Raw genomic sequence first — 26,822 nt, 5'->3', positions numbered from 1 at the left:
TTCTTTTTCCTGGGGGCCAAGCAGATTTCTAGTTATCGATCGCGCTACTCAAGATATGTATACAAAAGAGAGAAATGTAAATAATACAGAAAATAAATATTCTATAATAAGTAGTGTGCAGAGTCCTTGAACGAGTCTCTGATAGAGTTCTTTGTTTAAGAGTCCGATGGTGGAGGGGTAGCAACTGTTCCTGAACCTGGTTCTATGACACTGGTGGCACTGATACCTCTTCTGATGGCAGCGGCAAGAACATAGCAAGTCATCTGTGTGATTGCTGCTGCTCTCCAACAGCATAAATGCACTTTCCAAAAGTTGCAATGTAATAACTTTTATTTTATCTTGAAAGAACCTTTCACCCTTTTGTTCTTTAACAATGCGGACAAATGAAACAGAATGTAAAAATAAATACCACTCAGGAACGGGCCCTTTGGCCCCTGTGTCTGTGGAGAGAAATATTCTGGAACAGTTGTTCATTTAACAGAGCAACCTCCTCACGGCAGTATGAGATAACCAACAGAATCTGCAGATCCAGGCTCAATCCTGACCATCACTGCTGTGGACTTGCACATTCTGCTGTGACCAGATGGGGTTCCTCTGGGGGAATCCAGATTTGCATACACTGGGATCAAGTGCTACACATGAATGAGCTGGAGAATCATGGGTCACCTTTTACATTCTATGGATGCTGCATGGCCTGTTCAGTTTCTCCAGCATATTTGTGTATTGCATCACTATAAGATTAGTGTGGATGGGAGCTTGATACTCAGCATGGACACTGCAGGTGGAAGGACCTGTATGTATTCTGCTGTATGATTTTATTTCTGGTGAATGACCCTACATTAGAATTATAGATGTATAAAGGATCATCCTGAAATGCCAAATATATTTTCCATCTTACCTGCTGGGTATTTCTGGAATTTTCTGATATATTATTACCTATGTTCACTTATACTGCTTTTGCTTCAATGGTTTATAGTGTGAAAAAAATAAAATCTGTGCTAAAAACTAGCTGAGTTATGTAATGAGCCATATTTTACCTAGTCAATTAATTTGATTAAAACCACTCTGGTCTCACTGGGTGGAAGTCTTGCAACTATTTTCCTATTCAGGCCAACAGTTAATGGCTGGTAATTATTTAAATGATACTGCATGAATACCTGAGAAGAGCACCCACATTTTGATTTGGTGACTGGTCTAAAACACTGACAAGAACGAGGGTTCAGTGTGTGACATCATGGGAGTGTTACACCTTCTGTAAAAAGGTATTCATAACTGCCTCCTATTGTTCTGGAAGTGAATCAAGTCTTATACGCAGAGTTAGGAGGATTAGAAACAATTAACCAATGTATTCTGGAGCTCATCACAATTCAGTATCCTCTCATGGAAAGCAGCAATGTGCCGATGGAATCTGCTCAGCTTATGAGTCTGTTAAAAAAAATTAATAGCATATCAGTGACTCTCAAGGTGAATGCTTTAAGGCAAATTTCTTCAGAAAGTAGAAAAGAACTGTCAATGCCTATAGGAGCCATTTATTGGAGTGAGTCACAGCTGGTATTGAGGAAAATTATGAGGAAAACATTTCAAGTGAAGCCCCATTTCTGAACTAGATTTCGCCAAGATTATATTAAGAGTTAGAAAAGAAGACAATGATTTGGATTTCAATGACATGAAATAATGAACACAACAGATATTGCAGGAACTGGCAATACAGCATTAAACTTTTGTGAGATCAAATGCATTTTCTATCTTCTGTCAGAATTAATTTCAACCAACACACTTGCACAAGTCCAATTTGGGTATCTTAGCAATAAAAGTGGTGATATTAATCAAATAACATTTTGTACAAATTGTGATTAATGATCATGAGGTTACTCAACTAATTTTCCACCTACTTTACCAATACAGCTGCATGTTACAGAAATGAAAATGAATCAACAGTTGGTAAATGAATCAACAATTGGTAAGTGAATCACTCATGTATCTCCACCCTGTCCAACACTCCAAACCCTTTTCATCAAGCCCTTTATCTATACAAATTCCTACTTCTTATTGAACTACTCTGGGATATTCTTAAAGATTGTAAAGTTTAAAACCTTGTGTTTTTACTCTTTGTTAATTTTGTGCCTAGCCCTTTAAGAAAAATTGTTCTTTGTAGTGTTACCATATGATGTTGTATGTCATAATATCCAGGCAAAGCAAGAGTTTGTATCTCATTCTTCAATGCATCATGAGAGATGTAAGCTCAAGATACCTTCCTTTGAATTCATTTTATTTTGTTTATTTCATCTTATATCTATTTAAAGTGGAATATTGTTATTTAATATAGTATGCTTTGTTTATTTATCATTATGAAAATCTCAATGTGGTTATGAAAAATTTTTATTCATGTTATCAACTACAAATACAAAATTTGATTTATTGATTAATAAGATAGTAATTCAGAATATCGTTACTTGTGTTTCTTTGAAGATGCCACTTTTTTAAACTGATAAATTTTAGAACTTGGAAAGTGTCATCTATATTCTTATTCAAAGAAAAATTATGATTGTGAATTTTGTTTGGATAAAAGGCTCGTAAAATTTATATGAAAAAACTCAATTTATTAAGCATTTAAGCTTTAAAGAAGTCTAGCTGTCTGTGAGAAGATTCCAGAAGCCTCTATGAGAACATGTCAGTCTGACTGCAGACACCTGTAACCTTGGAGAGGTAAGAAAGATATCCCCAGCATCATTTCAAGGAGTTTCATTAAATTCTCAACTTTTACCAAGTCCAGACATAAATGGTACTTTAATAGGCATTCTAATAAGATTTTGTGAAGAGCCTATTGTAATTGCTGCAGATATTGAAGCAATGTTTCATCAAGTGAAAGTACCATCAGAAGATTGTGATTTTCTATGATTTTTTATGGTGGCCTAATGGTGATTGCAGTAAAGATATGATTGAATATAAAATGAAAGTTCATCTATTTGGAGCAACTTCGTCACAGAGTTGTGCAAATTTTACTCTTGCTGAAGATAACAAAGAGCAATTTAATTCTCGAGCCATAAACATCATCAGAAATGTTGATGATTGTCTTACTTCAGTGGTTTCAGAAAAAGCAGCAATAGATCTTTATTGAATTAAAAGAGATCTGTAATAAAAGAGGTATTTTTCCTTAAGAAATGATTAGCAACAGTCAAGATGTGTTGGCTGTTATTCCTGAGGCAGAAAGAGCAAGGAGATAAAAGATCTCGACTTGGATTGTGATGTTCTACCTGTTGACATAATTCTGGAGTTTAATTGTGTGTTCAATCTGTTATTTTTAAATTCAAAATTGTTTTTAAAGAATTACCTTTAACAAGAAGAAGTGTTCTTTTGATCATAAGCTCAATATGCGATCCTTTGGGAATATTGGTAAGAAAATTCTGCAAGAATTATACCGAAGAAAATTTGGATGGGATGAAATTATACCAGATTCCATTGCACAAGATTGGATGAAATGGATTGAGAGTCTTGAAATGTTAGAAAGTTTTGAAGTTGTGACATAATATAGATATGTTTTTTGGGAGATAAATTGGGGAAAGGTTTTTTAGTGTAGGTCTCATACAAACACTTTAAAACAGATGTTATTTAAAATACTATAACTCTGCTAATGCTAGACATGTCAGGGCCTCAGAGTCTTTACAAAAGCTTTGGAGAATGTCCAAGAGATTTCATTAATGGATGGTTGTTTACAATCTGTGTACAGTATAAGAATTGCTTGCAACCAGTGAGCTTGGAGGAATGAGAATGGGATTTGACTGTGAATCAAATAACTTTTCTGAACTTACACACACTTTACATAGACGTGCGTTTAGAATTAGAGTGGGGTTGTTAGGTTAGTCAAGTCAATAGTGATCAGTTAAAGTATGATTCTGTTTTCATGTTTAAAGATAATTAAAAGCAACTTTTGTTTAAGTAACCATTTGTCTTGGTGAATATCTATTGCTGCTACGTTTTGGAGTCCTCTGGGCTTGTAACAAAATCAACAGTTGTTTTAAACCTACAGACTTTGGAATTGCTACATTTGCTCAGTTACACCATTTTGCTGACACATGCGAAAGTGGTTATGATACTGTCAGCTATTTAGTACTGCAAAATAACCAAGAGTGACCGCATTGTGGACCACATTGTGGATTTGTAATGGGAAAAGCCAGAGTGGCTCCATAGATGCCAGTCATTAAACCTTGAATGGAATTGACTGCTGCTACTTTGACGAGCAAAATAGATAGTGTGTTAAAATGAGAATTACAGATGGAGTTAGCAAATTCTGTTTTGTTTTGATACCACATCAGTGCTTAAATATATTAATAACTAAACCATGAGGTTTCGTACCTTTGTGACTAATAAAATTAATGAGATTGAGAAAGTTTACATGCTAATCAATGGAGATATGTTTAAAAAAAATGGATAATCCAGGTGACATGGTCCACAAGACAGTTTCACCTGATGAACTCATATTTACATTTGTGGGAGTTGATTATTTTGGTTCTTTACAAGGAAAAATTATACAGCATTATTTTTACTTGTTAAACTACAAGAGCAATTCATATTGAAGTAGTGTCATCATTTTATACAGACTTTAAAAAAAATTAATGTTCTTCGACATTTTATTGCCAGATGTGGTCACTTAAAGGAATTATGTTCTGATAATGGATCTAACTTTACAGGAGCTCAACTAAAGTTATGAAAAGCAACTCAAAATGGAAATCAATATCAAATTCATGAAGCATTACTTCAAAAGGATATTTATCATGGAGATGCATGGGAAAGGATGATTAGATCAATCAAGAAAATTCTTAATTCCATTTTGAATCGTCAAATTCAGAATTATGACCATCTTCAGACAGTATTGCGTGAGACTGACGGTATTTTAAATAGTCATCCAAATTCAAAAATTTCTGTCGATGCAAACGACATCAAAGCACTTACACAGAATCATCTCTTACTTAAATCTAGACCTTTAATGCCTCTGGGTCAATTTCAGAAAGAAAATATTTTTGCAAGGCACAAATGGAGGCAAGTGCAGTTTATTTTTATTTTGGAAAAGGTGGATTAAAGAATATCTTTCATTATTACAAGAAAGAAAACAAATGTTCTAAAGCTAAACACAATTTTGTATGTAGAGGCATTGCAATTACCATGGATGATTCTGCATCAAGAAGTACTTGGTTGCTGGGGAAAATCATGGAAACAGTTCCGGATGAAAAAGGTTTTGATCGGCAAGTCTGAATTAAAACCAAGACTGGTTACCTTTACTGTTACTATTAAGCCTATTACTAAAATCTGTCTTTTACAAGAAGCAGAAAGTTTTTATTTCATATCTTATATTTATCACATTCACTTCTATATCTGTAATAGTAATTATTATGTATTAGTCATTAGTGTCTATTATAATAATTAGGGGACAGAATGTAAAGGTTAAAACTTTGCTTTTATTTTTTTGTTAATTTTGCACCTAACCCTTTAAGAAAAATTGTTGTTTGTAGTGTTACCATAGTTGCTATGACATCATATGTCGTAATATCTGAGTGAACCAAGAGTTTGTATCTCATTCTTCAAAGAATCATGACAAAGGTGTAATCTCGAGATTCTTTTCCTTGAATTCATCTTCTTTTGTTTATTTCATCTTGTATCTATTTAAAGTGGAATATCGTTATATTATTATACAGTATGCTTTGTTTACTCATGGTTATGAAAATCTCAATGCAAAATGTTTATTTGTTTTATCAATGAATTAAAGCTACTTAAAGCTGCAACTATGAAGTTTGATTTATTGGATTAATAAGATAGTAATTCAAAATATTGTTGCTTATGTTTCTTTGAAGATGACAAGTTTTGAAATTGGGAAATATTAGAACTTGGAATGTATCATCTATAAATATTACAACCAGTTTTGAGATGCTAAAGGTAGTCAATTATCCTGCCCTCTCTTGGATTAGAAATCTGGTGAATATGATTACATGGCATTAACACAAGTCACATTAAAATATTGAAACATCTTTGTGATTGAAACAACTTATGATGCCAAGCATTTCTGCTTGAGGCAAAATTGACAATCTGGATGCAGGTTGTTTCATAAGTGTTTTCTCCTGCTTGCATTTCTACTCAAGCTTATTTGCAAACCATCAAAAGTTAACGCAATAATGTACTAATGGCACAGTTTAGAAAGATCTTTTGTCAAGAGAATATTAACTTTAAAATAACAAAGCTTCAAATACAAATCAATATTGTAAAAATCAAAACCCTAACCCTAAATGCTGAATTGAAAAATACAATAGCAGTTTTCTCAAAAACTTGCAAACAAAAACCCCAAAAAGGTCGAAACTTGCACAGTTCAATTTGCAAGCTTCAGGAGTAAAATGAGAAATGTGTGTTTGACATTCTTTGATTTTACTTTGGCTTAGAGAGTTTCTGGAGAGTTGCTCCAAAAGGTTTTGCGCAACATGATAAATATTGGAGGTTTAAGAAATAATTTCTCAGGTTGCACACGGATGAAGTTGAGTCAAGCCTCAACTCGTCATCCAAAGTTCTCTCTTCTTGTTAGTCCACCTTCTACCCTGACAGGAACATTTTGGTCTTGGACTCTTTCTGTTTCATCTTTGAATGTTTCACACAGTGCAGATGTAGACTTGCTTGCATGTAAATTATCCAGGTCCTTCCTATCATTAACAAAATTGGCCTTAGCCCATTTTAAGACCATTATTATTGGTCCATCCCAATTCTTTCTGATAACCACTTCACAGAGTTGGTGTCAATGTGTCCAAAATGATTCACCACTAACATCCCTTCTACTTGACCGGCTTTATTCCTGAAGGTCCAGCATGGCTCCTTCCCATGTTGGTCTGTCCATATGCTGCATCAAAAGCTCTCCTTTTTCAAAGGCAAACCATTCACTACTCCACCCCTACCCTCCTTGATCCAGTTCCACTGTTTCTGTTTATCTTTTGCCTGTTCCTTTTTCTCATTTCCCATTCATGTTGAGGCATCATTCAGAAGACATAGCAGCACCTGTACTTTCCAAGGAGTCTGAGGAACTTTGGCATCTTGTTGAATAATCTATCAAACATCTGCAAGTGCACAGTGGAACGATTTTGACTGATTGTATTGCAGCCTGGTTTGGGAATTCAAATGACAAGGAACACAGAAGGGTTCATAAGGTAGCAAACATAGTCAGGTTCATAAAAGGTCCTGACCTCCCATCCATTAAATGGATCTATGTGAGGGATTGCATTCTTGTATCCAAACCCATATGGGGTTAATTGGTCATGTGGGTGTATTTTGACAGTGCAGGCTCATGGACTGGAAGAGCCTGTTACCATGCTGAATCTCTAAATATTAAAAAAAATACAGCCAACACCTTAAAGAAATTCCCATCTCCCCGGTCACAACCTCTTCTCACTGCTACCTTTGATTAGAAGAAATAGAAGCTTGTAGACTAACACCTCTAGGTTCAAGAATAGTTTCTTTTCAACAGCTCTTGAACCTCCCCTGTTATTCATGGGCTGCTTTGACACCACAAAAGGTGTATGTACTATTGCAAAGTCACTTGTTTTTGCATGCGGAATTCTGTAAATATTTATGATTTGTCTGCCTTTTGTCATTATTGCCTCTTTTAATTCAATTATGTACACTATTGCAGCTGGTTTTTAAAACAAATACCTGCTTGCCTGCAGCACGTAAGAATTTTGGGGCATATGGATACTGTACAATGTTAACGACAATAAACATTTTATCATTTTCCTTGCCTAGTATTACTTCTCCTGCTACCTCTTCTCCTTCCCCTCCATGGTCTCCTCCCCTACTTGTCTCTACTTTCATTTATTCAGTATCCTATCATCTCTTGGCTCGTCCCCAGCTCTTCCCCTCTTTTTTTTTTAAAAAACTTGCCTTTTCCCCTTTCCACCTTAGATAAGATCCAGAAAAGTCTTGATAAAGTTTGCAAACCAAAATGTTGACTGTCCATTTCTCTCCATTGGATGTTATCTGCCTGTCCTTCAAACACATCTCAGTGATGGCATTAATATTGTTGAATCCCCTGTGAATTAAAGCTTTGATCTGTTCTTCTTTACCAATGTTATTCATTGCATTGAAATGCCCTTCAAACATGCATTCTCCATGATAGTGCGGTTTCACCTGGGAGATCTGTGGTTCTACCATATTCCAAAGTTGTGAGGCATAGTAATGTTAAGTTGAGGTTGGGGGAGGGGAGGCTGTGAAGTTGATGAGGTGGGGGGGGGGGAAGAGGAGAAGAAAATCAATTCAGGTAAGATTGGTGTAAATGTGGGTGCTTGATGGTCAATGACCTTGAGGAAAGAAAATGGTAAACCTAAATCATCACATTAACAAATGCACATTAACCTTCCCTCTATCCATTTTTGGAATTATTCAGGGAAATAATAGTGAATTCTTTTGATAGGCATATTTGTTTAATAATTGTAATTGAATTTATTTCACCGTCATTCCAAATTCAGGTGGAATTTTTAAAAAAGAATGCAAAGCATAATTATTTGAAAACAATTTTAGAGGGGGCTTGAAATATCACTGGTGCACAGAATTAAGGAAAATCTCAAAGCTTTATTGAAGTATTTTAAAAGACAAGAGGGGAGCTAAGGAAAGAGCCATGAGGGACCAAATAGGCAATCTACAGGAAACCAGAGATCTTTGAGAGTTCTTAACTGAATACTTCTCACCACAATTTAAAAAAGAACATTGCTGCTGGGGATTGCAGGGAGGGCAATGGTGAAATGAGAGACATACAAATTGGAAGAACATCGTATTATATTCTGCTTGGGTACCTGACTGGTCATGGGTATTTTTCAATGTCATGTAACCCACACACTCACCTTTCTTTCCACAGTTTATTTTTCTCCATCTTTCTCATCTCCTCCTCTTCACCATCCTTCACCCAATTCCATCTGTCCATCAGCTCTTTCCCCATCTAGCTCCACATCACCTACCAACATATCCTACCCCCTCCTTGGATTGGTGTGTACTGTTAATCTTTCTTCTTTCCTCTCAGTTGTGATGCAGAATCTAAACTTAAAATATTTGCAGACACCTTTTTGCCTCCACAGATGCTTATTTGACTCACTGATTTCTACCAGCATGCTGGTCTTTTGTTCAAAATTCTAACATCTGCACTTTCTATCATCTTCAAACTTTCATTTTGTTGGGTAGATGCCAGGCTAATACCTGCAGTAGAACATTTTGACAAAAAAGTACATCCAGTTCCACAACACATATCTATAGAAGTGAAGGCAGGATGATGTGTTGACATAATCACTTGTCTCCAGTGCATTGAACTGTTTCATGGCAGTCTCTGCACTAAACCAATATTGCTGACAAAACTGAATAAACATTCAACGTGATCAAAAGGTTCAACTCGCATTAAATGTTCCACCATTCGAGGGTATAGAGGCAGTTTCCAGCAGCCCGTATCCTGTATGAGTCCTCCCAGTACAAGTTGACAACAGCCCACAGCCTGTGTTAGTCCTTCATTTGCAAGTTGCTGACCACCTGCAGTGTGCATGCATCCTCCAACCGTTGAGCACCTTGCTGGTCCATTGCCATGGTCACCATCCTGTAGGGTCACCTCCTCTATTTCTGCCTCTCACCAGGGGGTGTTCTCCCCATTTCTGGGGCACTGTGCTGATCCACTGCTCCCCTAGTGTCTGCAACCCCTTGTGGCTACTGCTGAGCACAGGTGCTACTATCTTGGGTACAGATGCTGCAGTTTCAGGATTTTAAATAAAAACATTATTGGCTCCTTTAACAAGCAATTTAAAGTCTGTAGCAAGACACCAGTATTAGGACCAGGTACTTGGACGCTGCCGAGCAGCACTGAGGCTCCACTCACTGCTCTCCTGGGTAACAGCAGCACTGCTGTTCGGGAGTGCTGCCATTTTTTTAATATCAATGACAGGATCAGTCTGGGGAAGGGAATGCACAAGGTTCAGCTCCATTCATTATCATGAAATCAGTGTCCAGATATTGCTGATCATTGTATATATTACCTTAGGACATATCTGCATCATTTGGGTTCATGGGTGATAACTTCAAATCTATTCAGCATAGATCAATGCTATGCTTCCACATCTGTAAAAGGAGATGCAAGTGGCAGTGGAAATTATTCCATAACTTTATGGAGAAAACTGAGGCAGGGCTCCAAAAAGCAGTGGACAAGGTTAGTGGGATCCTCTCTTACAGGCCTCAAGTCTGTGAAGCTCTAACGTTTTACAAGAAAAACTTTGGCCGTATGAGTAGGATGATGGCCAGAGAAGACAATCAGCCTACATCACCAACCTTACACATGGGTTCATGCAATGAACAATATCACCCAACAATAAATCTCAATTAAGATTTGTGCCAAACATCTATTTCTGATTTACATCTCTAGATATATAGCTTTGGAAGCTTTAAGTATATTCTTTCCAAATGAAGAAGCTGGTACAAATGTGATGTAGAACAAACAAATAGGAGAGAGACAAGAACAACTTCAATGATCAGTGTACTGGGGAAGAGAATTTTATTAGAACATCTCAAGTAGAGTCAATGGCCTCTGGCATTGAAAACACAGAGATCATGGAGTATATTCATCTCTCCATTCCACAATCTCCTCTGATATACTAACTGCAAATGGTCCAAGCAAGCACCTCTCCTTGCCTTTGGACCTTCACAATGTCCTTGTACCATTCTTTTGGCTGATACCCATCAACTGCCAGATGGAGAGGTGACAACCTCAGAGCAAGAGGATTAAAAAGGCATCTCACCATCATTGAATTAGTATGACACTTAATAGCTTTCAAATGTCTTCTGCTCCAGAGGGCATGAATGAGGATCTGAAATGGACGGGCTACAATTGCAAGCTGATAAATTTGGTCAATTAATGGTTAGTGTGTTGGCTGAAAGTATTTGAGAAAATGAAGGAAATAAAATCCAACACCAACTGATTTTATTTATTTTACATTATAAGTAGATTAGTTCATTAGATGACAATGAACATGCCGTAATATTCAAATAGGAGGTGGTTTTTATAAGGGAATTTCTACTTTATTTGAGCATTGTGTACGCTAATGATTCATATTCTGTATTGCTTTATATAGTTATGTAACTAATATGTAGACAATATACAATATTTATCTCAATCAAATCAATAAAATATTTTTAAAAAGAAAGAAGATTCCAGCACCAACTGATTTTATGTAGATCTTGCCATCTCTCAACCTTGTCCACTGCTTTTTTGAAGTGGGCCAACACTGGTCAAATATTCATGGGCTCAACTATCAAGCAAGGCCAGAGAGAGACGGGATATTCTGATCACATCAGCTATCACTAACAAGCATAACTCAAATGGCTTCACTTGTATCCTTTAGCTTGGATTACATTATAGGGCACTAGCAGTGTTATATGCTCCAGCAAATTGTCCTCAGCAGATCATTACATTGCTCAGATGAGTGCTAGCAGTTCAGCAGAGAACACCTCATCTTTCCTCTGATAGCTTTACTACCAACTTCTCCCCTCTTTATACTCTTATAGTCCATCTTTGATCTCATCCTGTCCTGCTCTTGATCTCTCCATTTCTTCTCAGAGAAATGTTAGTGATCACAAGTTCACATACTTGCAGTTACCTTAATTATTCCCTCTCCCATTCTACTTCCTGTAAGACAGTGGTTTGCAAACTGCCCCCGAAACTCACATTCCACCTTAAGCAATCCCTATGCCATAGGTGTTCTGTGATTAGTAAGGGATTGTTTAAGGTGGTATGTGAGTGGAAAGAAAAGTTTGAAAACCACTGTTTTAATCATACCTAATTGACTCATTATGTGGACAGATTCATAACTTCAAAGGAAATGGGCCAATGACAATTTTTCTCAAGCAAATTATTTCAGAAACAATTGAGTCTAGAGCAGTGGTTCTCAACTTTCCCTTCCCACCTTAAGCAATCCCTCACTAATAACAGAGCACTTATTGCTTAGAGATTGCTTAAAGTGGAATAAGAGTTTGGGAGGAGGGGCAGTTTGAAAACCACTGCTGTAAACACAATTTCTCTAGCTTTATAGTTATGTTGAGGAGATATTGCATAACGGTGCTTTGAGATGTATTCATTGTTTCCCTAAACAAACTGCTGCATAATCTGCTGAGTATTTCCAAATATTTCCTGGTTTTATTTCAGATTTCAATCATCTGCAGTATTTTTGAAATTCAAACACCTGCAATTTTGTCTGAGCTATTGTGGATGGCAAAAGACATCTCATATTTTCCAGGATCCCACTTGTGTGCAGTTTTAGATTAGTTGATGGTTGACACAGTCTGTTCCAAAGTAGATTTTGGTTCAGTCACTTTAAATTGATTGAACTACAAGAACTATTGCATAATGAATATTTCATCCTGAACATTTGCACGGTTGACTAAAACATTCTTTTGCCATTGATATAAACAAGGTGCATATCAAGGGACTAATATCTCTTCCTGTTTTGAATCCTCATGTGTTTTTGAGTGATGCCTTCAATGCAATGTAGTTGCAGTCAATGACATTTGCACTCTTGGGAATCATGCAACCAGAAAATCCCCTTTCTCCCTGGCCCTGCTACACCCCACACAAGGATAAGGAGATGGATGTGACTGCGAGTACAGAATATACAACTTCCTGATTATTTCCCAGATCCTGGCTGGGAAAGAGTTAGAGACATTGCAATTCACCATGTCCATATTTACAGTGCCATGAGCAAAACAAACCTGATTCTGACTGGTTAATGATGCAGTTACAGAAAATAATGGAATGAGCATATTGCAGAAGTCCCCCAGAAAACCTTTTGAATGAAGCATTTCACTTTGCATTCTTCCCATTTCATCCTCTCCCTTCTCTCAAACTCTTCTGTCTTGAGTCTGTCTCCATCTCCCCCACCATACTGAATGTTATGAACTTAGTCCACCAAGATCCTCAATTTCGATTGGTTTCCAAAGTCACAGCATATCCTCATTACTGATATAACAGAATAAAACTTGAGCCAATGTGAACAACCCTTCTTATCTCCAATTAATCAGCAACAAAATGTCAACCCTTTGTACTTTGATAATAAAGTCTTCTTTATATCAAGCAGCCTATTAATGCAAATTAATTTATATTGGCCAATGCATATATCATGGATATAGAACAGTTTTGTAAAACTTGATGCTGTTATCCTTTGCACCCCTTTTAATAATTTCAAGGAAACAGGTTCACAGTGTTCAACTCCAAAATGAAATGAGTCATATACCTGGAATTTTAATGACAGAAAGATAGAATTTTAATGTGTTCATTTTATTGCAAGTTGCATAACACTTTTTTGAGTGGTTCTTGCTGAGATTCCAAGCTGCCCCCATTTGCCACTGATGAAGAGAACTATGAGAAGCATACAATGGCAACATGGAGATTGGATAAAGATCTGGGCTCAGGTCACTGATGGTTTGAACAGAACTGGAGCCTTGATCTCTGCAGAGGCTGCAGGAGTGCTGGAAGCAAATCCACAGACATTCAGAGGGGACTCTGTTTCTCTTTCTATGATTGTTAGGACCAAGGGGCAATGCTAATGGAAAATATTTGCCTTATGGCAGACAAAAAGCAATTTCATGTAATATCACAATTCTGTTTTATTAGATGACAATAGTATCTGATCTGAAATAATGTATTTATTGTCTTGTATGTTTAATTTTGAGTTATCTCACATTTACAAAGTATTGAGTATTTTCTCATTGTGAAAGAACTTGATCTCATAACTAAAAGGATGGCATGGTTAGCATAAGGCAGTTTCAGAACCAGCTATAAAGATAATCCAACTCTTCTCTTTCATCCATTTTCCTCAAAAGTTGTGAGCTAGAACTCCTTCAATGTTCCATCTCTTGGAGAAAGCATTACATGAAATCTATTCTTCCTCACAGCTAAGACCAATAGCTCATCATGCAGAGAACCAAATTTCATTTTATGTATGGCATATGATATCCTACACTAACATAACTTGAGCCTCATCACATTCAGACACTGATAACAAAAGCATATCACAATAAAATGGTTTCCAACGTAGCTCTACATGCAAGAGTAAATGTTAATTTGAGTCAGTGTAGTCATCAACAATTTTAGGAATAATATATTTATAAGACCACAGAAATTAGTCCCAAGTTATCATTACTACATGCAGAGATCATGCTATTTACAAACAATGCATTTAATATTTACTTATACAAATAGCATTTAAAGGAAAGATTTACCTTGTTGTACAAGTATTTTCACTAAGAGGTTCAGTATTTAAAAATCAATTTTTTCCCACCTTAATAATCGTCTCAAGCGTCCCGAGTCAGAATCTTTGTGAAGATGTAAAAGGGTTGAAAGATATTGGAGCCACAAACAGAGGTAAGATCCTTATAGATTATGTTGCAATGGTAATTTATTTGTTCTCTTACTGTAGTTCCCACCCACTTTAACTACAGTCATTTCAAAACTTGGCAAGGTATAGGTTACAAAGAAAAAAATGCTAGTTTAAATTAGCCTGTGAATAGGTCATAAATTTTGCAGCAACATGGTGGATCTTGTGTGTCACCAATTTTTTTTATAAAAAAAGAATAAAAGACTCTTCTCGCCTACGAGGCTAGGCCACCCAATTATACTCAATTGACCTGCAACCCAAGTTTTAAAGGGAGGAAACCAGAGCTCCCAAGGGAAACTCATGCAGGCACAGGGAGAACAAAATTTCCTTACAGATAGTGTCTGATTAGAACCCCTGTCACTGGTGTTGATAATGGATTGTTAACTGCTAATTCCTGGGTGTCAACATCTGATGGTTTGAACTGAACTGGAGTCTTGAGCACTACAGAGGATGGAGGAGTGCTGGAAGCGAATCTACAGACACTCAGTGACATGGAGCCTTCATGTTGATGCAATCATAAAGAAGGCTCACCAGCTAGTATACTTTGTGAGGTGTCTGAGGAGATTCAGTATGTCACCGAAGACTTTCATAAACTTCTACAGGTGTACTGTGGAGAGCATTTTGGCTGGTTGCATCACTGGTATGGAGGTTCCAAATCTCAGGAGGAGAACAGATTCCAGAGGGTTGTTAACTCAGCCTGTAACATCATAGGCACCAGCCTTCACTCCATCGAGGACATCTACATGAAACAGTGTCTTAAAAAAAGCAGCCTCTAACCCTCACCATAGCCAGGCAATGCCCTCTTCACTCTGCTACCATCAGGAAAAGGTACAGGAGCCTAAAGACAAGCACTCAACTGCAAAAGGATAGCTTCTTCCCCACTGCCATCAGATTCCTGAATGGTCAATGAACCAAAGACACTGCCTTACTTTTTGAGCACTATTAATTTTATATTTTATAGTAATGTTGTAAGATGCTTCCGCAAAACAGAGTTTCATGACTTGTGCATAACAATAAATTTTGATTCTAATATGCTGTGCCGTCCTTTTTGTCACTACTAGATCAACTTCTTAAAAATGAGAAAATAATTAACTCGAAGTGTGAAATAACTTCTTAACGCAAAAGTAAATGTACAAGATAATCAATTCAGATCAAATACAATTTATTTATTGTCATCTAATAAAACTAAATTGTGATATTGCCTTTCATCTGCCATAAGGTAGACAAGGATTTGCCATTAGCATTGCCTGCTGCCCCTTACAGTCAGAGAAAAGAGAGTCCCCTCCAAGTCATTGAGTGTCTGTGGATTTGCTTCCAGCATTCCTGCAGTCTCTGCAGAGCACAAGACTCCAGTTCAGTTCAAACTGTCAGCGAACAGAGCCCAGATATTAACTTCCGACATGAGAAAGCCCCAGAACCCAGGGCCCTTCTTGCCCTCAGCATCCGCTCAAATTCCAGTTCCAATACCTGGTTCTCAGGAGTCATGGCACAAATGGGTTCGATCTGCTATTTGTTCTCCAGCAAACACAAGCCATTCAAGCAGAGATGTTACTGAAGTTGTTAATGTTTTGAGTTAATTAATTTTGCACTAAAAATACTGAATAAACATAGATGAAAGTATAGAATAAGAACATTTCTAAAGCTCTGTTACTTTGCATAATAAAGGCAAATGTTGCTTTCTCTTGGTGGTAGTGGCAGAGTTATCAGCTTGTTGAGTTAGCCCAAAATAAACTGAGCTGACTGCTGAGGGTTATCTGATCAGAAAATAAAGCTTGACCATATGAATTTGTATCTGCTTAGCAGGAGAAACTCTGCTGCAGTTTCTAAGAGAAAGGAGGAGCTTGATTGAAATACAGAAAATCCTGAGACATCTTGACCAGGCAGATGTGCAGTGGACAATTCCTCTGGCAGAAGAGTGGTCACTGTTTAAAAATAAGTGATGACTAATTTTTGATAGGTGAGTGAAAAATGTTACCCACAAGGTTGAGAGTTATTTTCATCAAAGGGTAGTGGAAACAAAGTTTTGAAATAGTTTTAAAGGCAGAATTAAGAAAGAGTGAAAGTTTACCACAGGTAGACTGAAATGAGATTGAACAAAAGATCATGGCTGATCTGAGTACAATGGTAGGGAACATTTGGAACTATTCAACCTATTCCTGATTAATATCTTCGTAGAAATTTGCATTGTAAGGAATAAAATCATTTACCTATCTGTGCCTTTGGTCTTAGGAATTATATTGGAAATTCACCCATCAATTGAAATGTAAAGAAATAGATCCAATTGAACATAAGTATCTGGACATTGCAGCAAATATTATGCTAAATCAAAATTTTAAATGGATTTAAATGGCAGTCAGTTGCTCTTAACATTATGAGAGAGAAAAGGAAAGACAGCTAACAAAATAGATGAAAATCAAGGGACAAAGTGGAGCTGGGGAAAATTATTAGACGAATTTGAACATTGGACTTTGAACTGACATGGAATATAGCTTTTGGATAGCCATTGGAGCATTGCTTCTGAAAAATGTGCAGTTGATGAGTTGGTTTGGTTCAAATGTAGGGCGACAGTGCCCCATTGCAATGAGGAATTTGGCTCTTCATTTTACTATAGGCTCCAAGATGTTGGGGAATGCAGAATTCTAGGAATGACAATGTGAGACTGTGAGATAAAGACTCAACTCTAAGAACTTGCCCACCTTTATCATTCTCTCATTTCAAATATGTTTGTGCTCTACAATCAAAGCACAAAACAAATGAAAGCCTTACTGCACCTGTATCTTCAACAGGATTCAATCATTAAATTGTTGCAAAAGCATCCAACTGCCTTATGACTGATCAATTACTCACACAAATTGACTGTAGCATAATAGTCAATGTTCTTTTATGTGAAGGATACTTTCAGTTTCTGTACTAAGATAACACATTTTTATACATTAAACAGTTTGTTGCCAGCACCTTAACCTTCAAATGTGCAGGAAGGCCCATAATGTTTGAATTGTGTTTGAATTTTCAGATACAACTATAGGATTGCTGGTAGACAGCAGTTGTACCATTTCAAAAAGGAAGACCATGTTTATACGACACCTTTTTCAAAGTCAGAAGATCCCAAAAGATTGGATATGCAAGGCCTAAAGCCAATGTATTTATACATTCATTCCAATCAGATGGAAACTTCAGTGTCTGGTCTCTCAAGTGTTGCAGTTTATTGGCACTCAAGCAAGTTGACTGAATTGGAACCAAAAAAAGATGAAATGAAGTAATCTGTATATGGAGTTCAGAAAATGGTTCATAATGAGAGTTTCTCATCTGTAAGTAGCAGGGAGGAAAAAACATTGATGCAAGGGAACTGTGAAGCTCAAAAGAGTTCATATCAGAGGTGGTGCTGGAGGTATTAAAATGTACGTTAGATAAATCCCTTGGGCCTAATCAAATGTATTTAATGACATTGTAGGAGGCTAGGTCAGAAACTGCAGGTTCCCAGGAAAAAAATGTTTATCATTAGCCTCAGCAGAGGTGCCAGAAGAGCAGAGAGTGGATAATGTTGTGAATTTAAGAAAGGTTGCAAGGAAAAACCTGGAAACTACAGAACATGGAGTTATTACAGGAATTCTGATACACAGGATATATACTTAAAAAAACAAGGACTGAAAAATAAGCACCACGTCCACTGTTCAACATTTCTATTAAAGTTCCAGATCAGAATGTAGGTGGCATGATTAACAAGTTTGTAAATGATGCTAAAATTGGTGGTTTCATGGACAATGAGAAAGATTTTCTCAGATAACACCAAGATCTTGATCAACTGAGACAGGACTGTGAAATATAAAGAAGGGCGACAAGTCAGCATGCAGGAGGGAGATTGAAAACTTGGCTAAATGGTTTACTAACAATAACCTTGCACTTCATGTCACCAAAACCAAGGAGCCGATTGTAAAATTTAGGAAGGGAAAAGTCAGATATGGATGATCTATTGATCATTGGGAGAAATTAGCAGTGAAGAGAGTGAGCAAATTTAAATTCCTGGCAGTCACTATCTTAGAGGTCCTTTCCTGGGCCCATTAAATGAGTAATTGTGAAGCAACCAAGCTAGCACTCATACTTCCACAGGAGTTTGTAGAGGTTTGATATGACATGGAAATCTTGGTAAACTTCTACAGAAGTATTGTGGAAAATGTGTTGATTGACTGCATCACAGCCTGGTCTGGGGGCACCAATACTTTTGAGCAGAAAACTCTGAAAAAGGTAGCAGATACAGCCCAGTACATCACATGCAAAACTCTCCCCACAATAGAGAAAAAAATTGACGTGAAACACTGCTGTCAGAGAACAGTACCAATTATCAAGGATCCACAGCACCCAAGACCTGCTCTGATCTCACTGCTACTATCATGTGATCGTGCCACAAGTCTTGTATCATGTTCAGGAACAGTTGCTACCCCTCCACCCTCAGACTCATTTAAGGACTCTTCATTTGCACATTATTTAACCTTAAATAATTATTTTCCCTGTATTTGCTAATTAAATTTCTTAATATTTCTCTATTTTGCATACTTATCTTTTCTTGAGTACATTTTACACTACCAATAACTGCCTGGCATGCAGGAAAAAAATCTGATGGTTGTATGTGATATCAGGTGCACATAAATATGAATGAACTTAAACTTGACTTGGTGAGTCAAACCAGGCCAGGATGTACATGTGAAATGAAGAGTCCTACAAAGTGTTGTGGAACAGAGACTTGAAAGTGCAGGTCAATAGATCCCTGAAAGTGCCAGCAAGCTAGGTAGGATGGTGAAGGTAGCCTTTAGAATGCATGCCTTCAATGGCAGGGAATTGAATTGGGTCAACATGCTACAGCTGTACAGGACATCCGACCACATTTAGAAAACAGCACAGTTGTTTGCTTTGCTATGGAAAGGATGTTATTAAACTAGAAAGGATGCACAAAAAATGAGGATGTTAGTGGGACTGAATTGTTTGAGTTATAAGATGATTATTGGGGACCTATTATCATGGAGCATATGAAGATAACCTGAAAGAGGTATACAAAATCATGAGACATTAATAAGGTGAATGGTTACAGAGTTTTCTCTAACCTTGGACAGTGTAAAACTAGTGGTGAAACATTTTGGTTGAGTGGGAAAATTTTCAAAGGAACTTTGGGACACAGAGGGGGTGCAAATATGGAGCAAGCTACAGAGGAATGTATAGGGCAGGTTAAGTCCCAACATTGAAAAAATATTTAGACAGGTACATGGTTTATAAAGTGTTAAAGGGATATGGCCAACCTCAGGGAAATGGGACTAGCTCAGGTGGGCAACTGCAGAAGGCCCATTTCCAAGCTGTATAATGATACTGCTATTGGATGACCTAGTTAGTAAGCAAGGATTAGAGTGATGTTGGACAAGGAGAGTCCCATGGGTGAATTATGACCACATGGTCATATGTATTCACATATGAATACATATGTATTACTATGGAAAACTGATGGTGTAACAGAACTAAACATCAAGTTACAATGAAGAGGAGATAGCAAAAATCAAAATTATAATAAAAGATGCAGTCTATAGCTCAAAGTTCAGATATACTCTCAGAGTACATACATGGCATCACATCCAACTCAGATTCTTTTTCCTGTGGGCCAGGCATCTAAGGTTTTTCGGATGACTATTACAGTATGAAATACTAAAGGACCAGGAAGAAGGGAGACTGTAGAATTCCTCAGGAGAGAAAACACCAAGTCAGAAAATTATGACATCAACAGGTAAGTTATCTGTCAAGAAAATGAAACAGCCTCTGCTGGAGCTGGATAAAGGTATGAGCTACTCACTGGATTCAGTGGCTTGATCGAGAATTTGATGTATTTTATCCCTGAGAACATATTCAACAATATTGAAACATTGGAAGGAATATCTCTATAGTCATTTTCATCATCTATGGCATTTAAATTTCAATGGAAGCAGAAAGATTTGAAGTTCTTCTGCAATGGCAAATTGTCTCAGGCGACAAAGAGTAACTGGAAAGCTGCAAAGGCAAGGCTTATCAAATATGATGTGGACTTTCTGGACAATCTCCTGCAGATGCATACTGCCTGGTGCCAACATAGTATTGCAATGGGCAACACCAACCTGGTGAGATCTTCAAGGCAAGACAATGAGATTCTAGTTCCAGGCATTATTCTTGTGCAGCTTCTTAACCAATAGTGATCTGGAAAGCATCAGTAATATCAAAGCTAGGATACCGAGGGAAATGGATGCTTTCAAGCATATCTAACAGATTAAGAAAAAGAAAAGGCACCAGGTTTCTCAGTAAATTCACCCCCAGAAACGTTCATTAGAAAATTCTGCAGTGAACATGCAGTTCCAGTTGATTATGAATTATATGGAATTTTTAGATCTGGATGAGGGATTCCATACCACAAACTAAAAAAAGGTGGCAATTTTGAACTGAAGGTTTGAAAATTACTGTATTTAAAGTCTTATAACAGTTTATAGTAATTTATTTTCTCAAATAATTTGTTTTTTCTTAAATTAGTTTTCAGAATGTGGATTCTCCGGAAAGGCCACAATGACCCTTTCTTAAAAAAGTCATATCCCTTCGATCAGTCAATGAATGGCTTACTAAACTATTTTAAAGAGCACTAAAAGTGAACTGTCTGGTGCTCAGGCAAGATGGCAGATTTCTTCCTTTGAAGGATATTAGGGAACCAAACAGATTTCTTTTTATCATAATCCATGAATTTTGTGGTCATTGTAGCAAAAGATTTTGGAGAAAAAAATAGCAGATCATTAACTGAGCTTTATCATCTTCCATAATCAAGTCAGAATTCAAGCTGCTAGACTGTTAATTCAGTCCTTTTCCTTCAGAAAAGATTCTTTTGTTAGTTCACATGTGCAGCTGATGATCGCAACAGCAAATAGGATTATGTACTTCACGTTGGGGGAACTGAATTTAGGAGCAGAGAGGTTCTGTTGCAACCTTATTGGTGGGGCAGCCCCTGAAGTAGTATGTGCAATTCTGGTCCCTTTAAGACCGCACTCACTGACAAAAGGCAAAGGAGGAAAAACCCAATACCCAACCCCAACCAACCAATTTTCCCCTGCAACCGCTGCAACCGTGTCTGCCTGTCCCGCATCAGACTTGTCAGCCACCAACGAGCCTGCAGCTGACGTGGACATTTACCCCCTCCATAAATCTTCGTCCGTGAAGCCAAGCCAAAGAAGAAAGAAAAAAGAAGAAAAAAAAGATTAAGGAAAGACTGCTTTTGGAAGCAATTCACCAGTCTGGTCCCATAAATGAGGGGATAGCTTTGATAAGAGATTGTGTAGCCTGTTACCATGCTGGATCTTTGGAGTTTAGAAGGACAATCCCATAGAAGGACAAAATGATGAAAGGATTAGGTGGCACAGTTGGTGTATTAGGGCAGCACAGTTAGTGCACGACCAGTCAGCTATTGCAGCATTAGCAACCTGAATTTAAATCTAGCACTGTCTGTAAAGAGTAATGCTTGTCTGGTCTGCAATGGGTTTCTTCCAGTATTCCAGTTTCTTCCCACATTCATCCAGGGTTAGTAGGGGACATCTGTATGAGCTGGAAGGCCCGGTTACCATGCTGGATCTTTAAAATTAAAAATATAATAGAGAAAAGGGGAGATTGTTTCCAATGACAGGCGAGTCTGAAACTCAGGGACAACACCAAGATTCAGGAGTGTAAATGGGCAAGGATGAACTGCTTCTCCCAGAAACGAGTGAAGCTGTGAAAATCTTTGCCCAATGAATCAGTTGAGGCTGCTTTTATGTTCATTTAAGGCTCAGATAGATTTTTGAATAACAGGGGAATTACAGTAAGGGGTAATGGGGAACAGGTGAGTAAGTGGATGATTTAAAATTCAGAACATAGAAATATTGTATTTTAATTTTTTTTTATTGCAACCACATTTTCACCCATATATTGAAATGTGAAGCAAATAAGCCTTTCCACTGGTTTTTTTTTGGTTTTGTGCTTAATTTTAGATGGTAATTTTTATTAAATTAGACAGAAACTATCAATATGTTGCTTGTATTTGAGCCCCAAAGGTGTAGATAACACAGTGATGGAGACAAAGAGACCAATTAATTGTACAAAGCTTTGAGTCGTGGAGTTTATTAAAACGATAAATGAAGGACCTCACAGTGAAGCCTAGTCCAGTTATTTCAGCAGTTGTTTATGAAGGTGAAATGTTGCATAAACCCTTCCAACAAGGTAAGAGGATAGCAAGTAATGAAGTTAAGCATGTTAAAATATTATATTTTGTGGGGATGCAAATGCTTCACCAAATCAACTTTTTCAGGCACAACATATAGAACATAGAACACTACAACACAGTACAGGTGCTTCAGCCCGTGATGTTATACTGATCCATATTCCTTTTAAAAAAAAGTACTAAACCCTCCCTATCCAATTACCCTCCATTTTTCTTCCATCCATGTGCCTGTCTAAATGCCCCTAATGTTTCAGCCTCCACCACCATCTCTGGTAAGAGATTAAAAAAAAAAAAAACCCTGCCATCTCCCTAAATCTGCCTCCCTTCACTTCGTGCACATCCTCTGGTGTTTGCTATTCATGCCCTGGGAAAAAGCCATAATTTTGTAGATCTCTATCAAGTATCCTCTCATCATTTCAAGCTCCAAAGAGAAAAGTTCTGCTAACCTCACCTCATAAGACTTATTTTCCAATTCAGGCAGAATCCTGGTAAATTTCCTCTGCATCCTCCATAGCTTCCACATCCTTTCTATAATGAGGTGACCAGAATTGAACACTATACTCTAAATGTGGTCTTAGCAGAGATTTGTAGAGTTGCAACATGATCTCTCGACTCTTGAACTCAATTCCCCCTATTAATGAAACCCAACATCCTATAGGTCTTCTTAACTATCCTATTAATCTACATGGCATCCTTGAGGGATGCATGGATTTGAATGCGGTCCCTCTATTTATCCACATTTTTAAGTAACTGTCATTAATCCTGTACCCAGCCTTCTGTTTTATACATTCAAAATGCATCACCTCACAGTTATCCAGATTGAACTCCATCTAGATCCACTTGTAGCCTACAATAAACTTCAGTGCCACCCACAACTCCTCCAACCTTCAAATTTACTGACCCATCCTTCCACCTCTTCATCTAGGTAATTTTTATTTATGTATTTTTTATATATATATATATATATATATATATATATATATATATATATATATATATATATATATTTTTTTTTTTTTTTAATTTTAAATCACAAAGAGGAGGGGTCTCAGAACAGATCCTTCTAGAACTCCACTAGTTACAGATCTCCAGGCAGAATACTTTCCTTCCACTACTATTCTCTGCTTTTTATGTGCAAACCAATTTTTAAAAAATATAAATCCTAACAGTTAAGGTTTCAAGGATCCAATGCCTCATGACTTTGAGTCTCTTATGGGGACCTTGTCAGATGCTTTACTAAAATCCATATAGACCTCATACCAGCCTACCCTCATCAATTTCTTTTGTTACCTTCTCAAAAAAACTCAGGGTTATGAGGCACATCTTTCAAAATTATGTTAACTATCCTTGAATAGACTGTACTTCTCCAATGATCACAAATCCTATTCTTAAGAATCCTCTCCAATAATTGACACATCAGTCTACAATTCCTAGAATTCTCCCTTGTTTAAATAAGGGGACTAAATTTCCTATTCTCCAATCCCCTGGCACCTCTGCTGTGGCCAAAGAGAACTCAAAGATCATAGCCATTGCCCCAGTTATCTCTTCCCTCTCTTCCCACAGGAACTTGGGGTGTATCATGTCCAGCCCTGGGAACTTATCAATCTTAATGTTTTTAAGAAGGTCCCACACTTCCTCCACCTTAATCTTAACATCATCCAGCACACAAGCCTGTTATATTCTGACCTCACTCGGATCCTTTTCACTTGTGAATAGTGAAGCAAAATATTCATTTAGGACCTCCCCAACCTCCAGGAACATATTAGCTCCTTTATCTATTAGCATCCCATCTTCATTCTTGTCATCCTTCTGTTTTTCACCTGTACATAGAATGTCTTGGGGTTCTCCTTTATCCTACATCCCAAGGCCTTATGCTCCCTTTGAGCTCTACTATCCTTGATCTCCTTCCTGACTACCATATACTTCTCATAAGCCCTTCTTGCTTCCTATATCTAATGTATGCTTCCTTCTTCCTCATGGCCAGCTGCATCACCTGTTTCATCAACCGCTGTTCTTTTCCTATCAACGTTTCCGTGTCCCAGTGGGACAAACCAATCTTGAACACAGCACATGGCCCTTAATCTTCCTCCACATTAGTTCTATGCTTTCACTCTTGAACACCTGTTTCCAGTTTACTCTCACTAGCTCCTGCCTCATCCCATCATAATTAACCCTTCCCCAATTAAACACTTTGCTAATTCGTATGCTTTTATCCTTAGCCATAGTTATGTTAAAATTCAGGGAGTTGTGATCACTCTCCCGAAAATGCTCACCTATCAAGAGGTTCACCACCTGACCTGGTTCATTACGCAGAATTAGATTCAGTACGGCTTCTCCTCTCATGGGCTGGTCCACATATTGTGTCAGGAATCCCTTGAATATACCTGTCAAATTCAGCCCCATTCATCCCTCTTGCAGTCAGGAAGTGTCAGTCAATATTAGAGAAATTGAAGTCTCCAATGACAACAATCCTGTATTTCCTGCACCATTTCAAAATCAGCCTGTTTATAGACTAGCTATTGCACAGTCCTCAACTACAGCAGTTTGTTAACAATGAAAACTTAACCTGGTAAAGGTCTTATCCAATCTTGAAGTTGCATCAGCCGAACCAAATAAGGAAGAAGAGGTAGAAGTAATGCTCTTGCGTTTTTCTTGTAGAAGGACAAATTCTTTCTTGCTGTTATCAAATTCTTAAACAGACCATTCACCAGTGAATTTCTTAATCTCATAAATAACTTACCATTTTAACTCTATATAAAACTACACTCTTCATTTTTTTTGTAATACCTGTTGACTTGCCTGTATAGTCCACAAAACTAAGTTTTTCACTATATTTTGATACACATGATAATAAACATTCCAATTCAATACATACTGATGCTGAAGGGGTATGATGCAGAGTCCAAGGTGGGACAGTCCTCTCAGCAGGTCCTAGCTGCCAGCAGAGTGAACACTGTTGTGACAGAATTACAGAGGGATTAAGGAGAGATAGCAAAAATCAATCTTATCTTTATCACTTAATAGAATAAAAGCCTTCTCAGATTGTGTTGCCAGAGATTTTTAAAGATTCATTTACTTCCAGGTGAAGACACTCCTTCTAACCAGTTTTTTGATGAACAAACTCTTATTTCAAGACTTTTGACTGTTGAAGACCAGCCAGGAGAGATATCACTCCTGCAGTTAACAGGTTCAACTTGTATGCATTATCTCCAACCCTGGCCGGCTAGGCTTTTCCAACTTCCAACATTTGGAGTTTTTAAACTCTTCTACACAGCCCCCTTCATTTTCTTTCAGCAGATCCTCCTTGTAATCTACATAATTAGAACTTCCCCTTACCACTCCAAGTTTTTTTCTGGCCTCTGAGAAGTTGTCCTTAACCCCAGGGCAAAAATAGGCAAGATAACCAGGTCTCACACACACACAGCTGTAGACAACAGTACCTAACCTCCACAATTATACTCTCTGCCTATAAGGAGCACTTTCTGTTTAGCTCTCCTAACTTGATTTGTCCAATCTACAACAATGCTGTGGTCTCTTCCCTTATTCATACAAGCTGGTGAATATAAGCAAAGGCTGAGAATGGTTACTTGTGGATACCAGTCTCACACAAAATCATATCTCCTAATACTTCCTGAATGATTGGTTCAAGAGTCCTGTCTTCTGAAACAAATTTGCAAATATATTTAAAGGAGCCACAGTCAGTAGAGTGGTTTAGTGCAATGCAATTACAGTGTTATCAACCCACTGCTGCCTTTAAAGAGTTTGAATGTACTTTGTCACTTGAGTTGGTTTTCACCAGCTGTTCTGGTTTCCTCCAACTCTCAAAATGTATGGGGTTAGTAGGTAAATTATATGTAACTGGGCAACATAGGTTTCATGTTACCATGCTGTATCATTAAAACAAAAATAAAGTATCTACATGTTTCCTGTTCTCTACATACAAATATACAATATACAAACCTCAGACTCTAGTAAAGTTCGTAGTCCCCGTGGATTCCAATGGTTTCTATCAACTCCCACATATTATTAGATACAACATGGCACCTGTTTTGGCAATCTTTTTAATACCCTCAAACAGAGAGCACTTTCAAGAAAATGGCTTTGAACTGGGACCACAGATTTATATGCTAAAACATGACAGCAGGACTCTGATTAACCAA

At 37.4% G+C, this 26,822-nt stretch overlaps 1 protein-coding gene across 1 annotated transcript in view; it reads right to left on the bottom strand.

The window, feature by feature from the left end:
* The window catches only part of LOC138739315 (PC3-like endoprotease variant B), an 827,554-nt gene extending 801,939 nt beyond the window's left edge, over positions 1-25,615 (bottom strand). The window contains exon 1 of the mRNA XM_069891108.1: positions 25,538-25,615. The gene's annotated coding sequence lies outside the window, so the exon portion shown is untranslated. The remainder of the gene's footprint in view (positions 1-25,537) is intronic.
* Between the last annotated feature and the right edge of the window lie 1,207 nt (positions 25,616-26,822).

Source organism: Narcine bancroftii, chromosome 7 (genome assembly GCF_036971445.1).
Source record: "Narcine bancroftii isolate sNarBan1 chromosome 7, sNarBan1.hap1, whole genome shotgun sequence".
Taxonomy (NCBI): Eukaryota; Metazoa; Chordata; class Chondrichthyes; order Torpediniformes; family Narcinidae; genus Narcine; species Narcine bancroftii.
The sequence above is the reverse complement of the archived record's forward strand: the minus strand, read 5'-3'. Positions and strand labels throughout refer to the sequence as shown.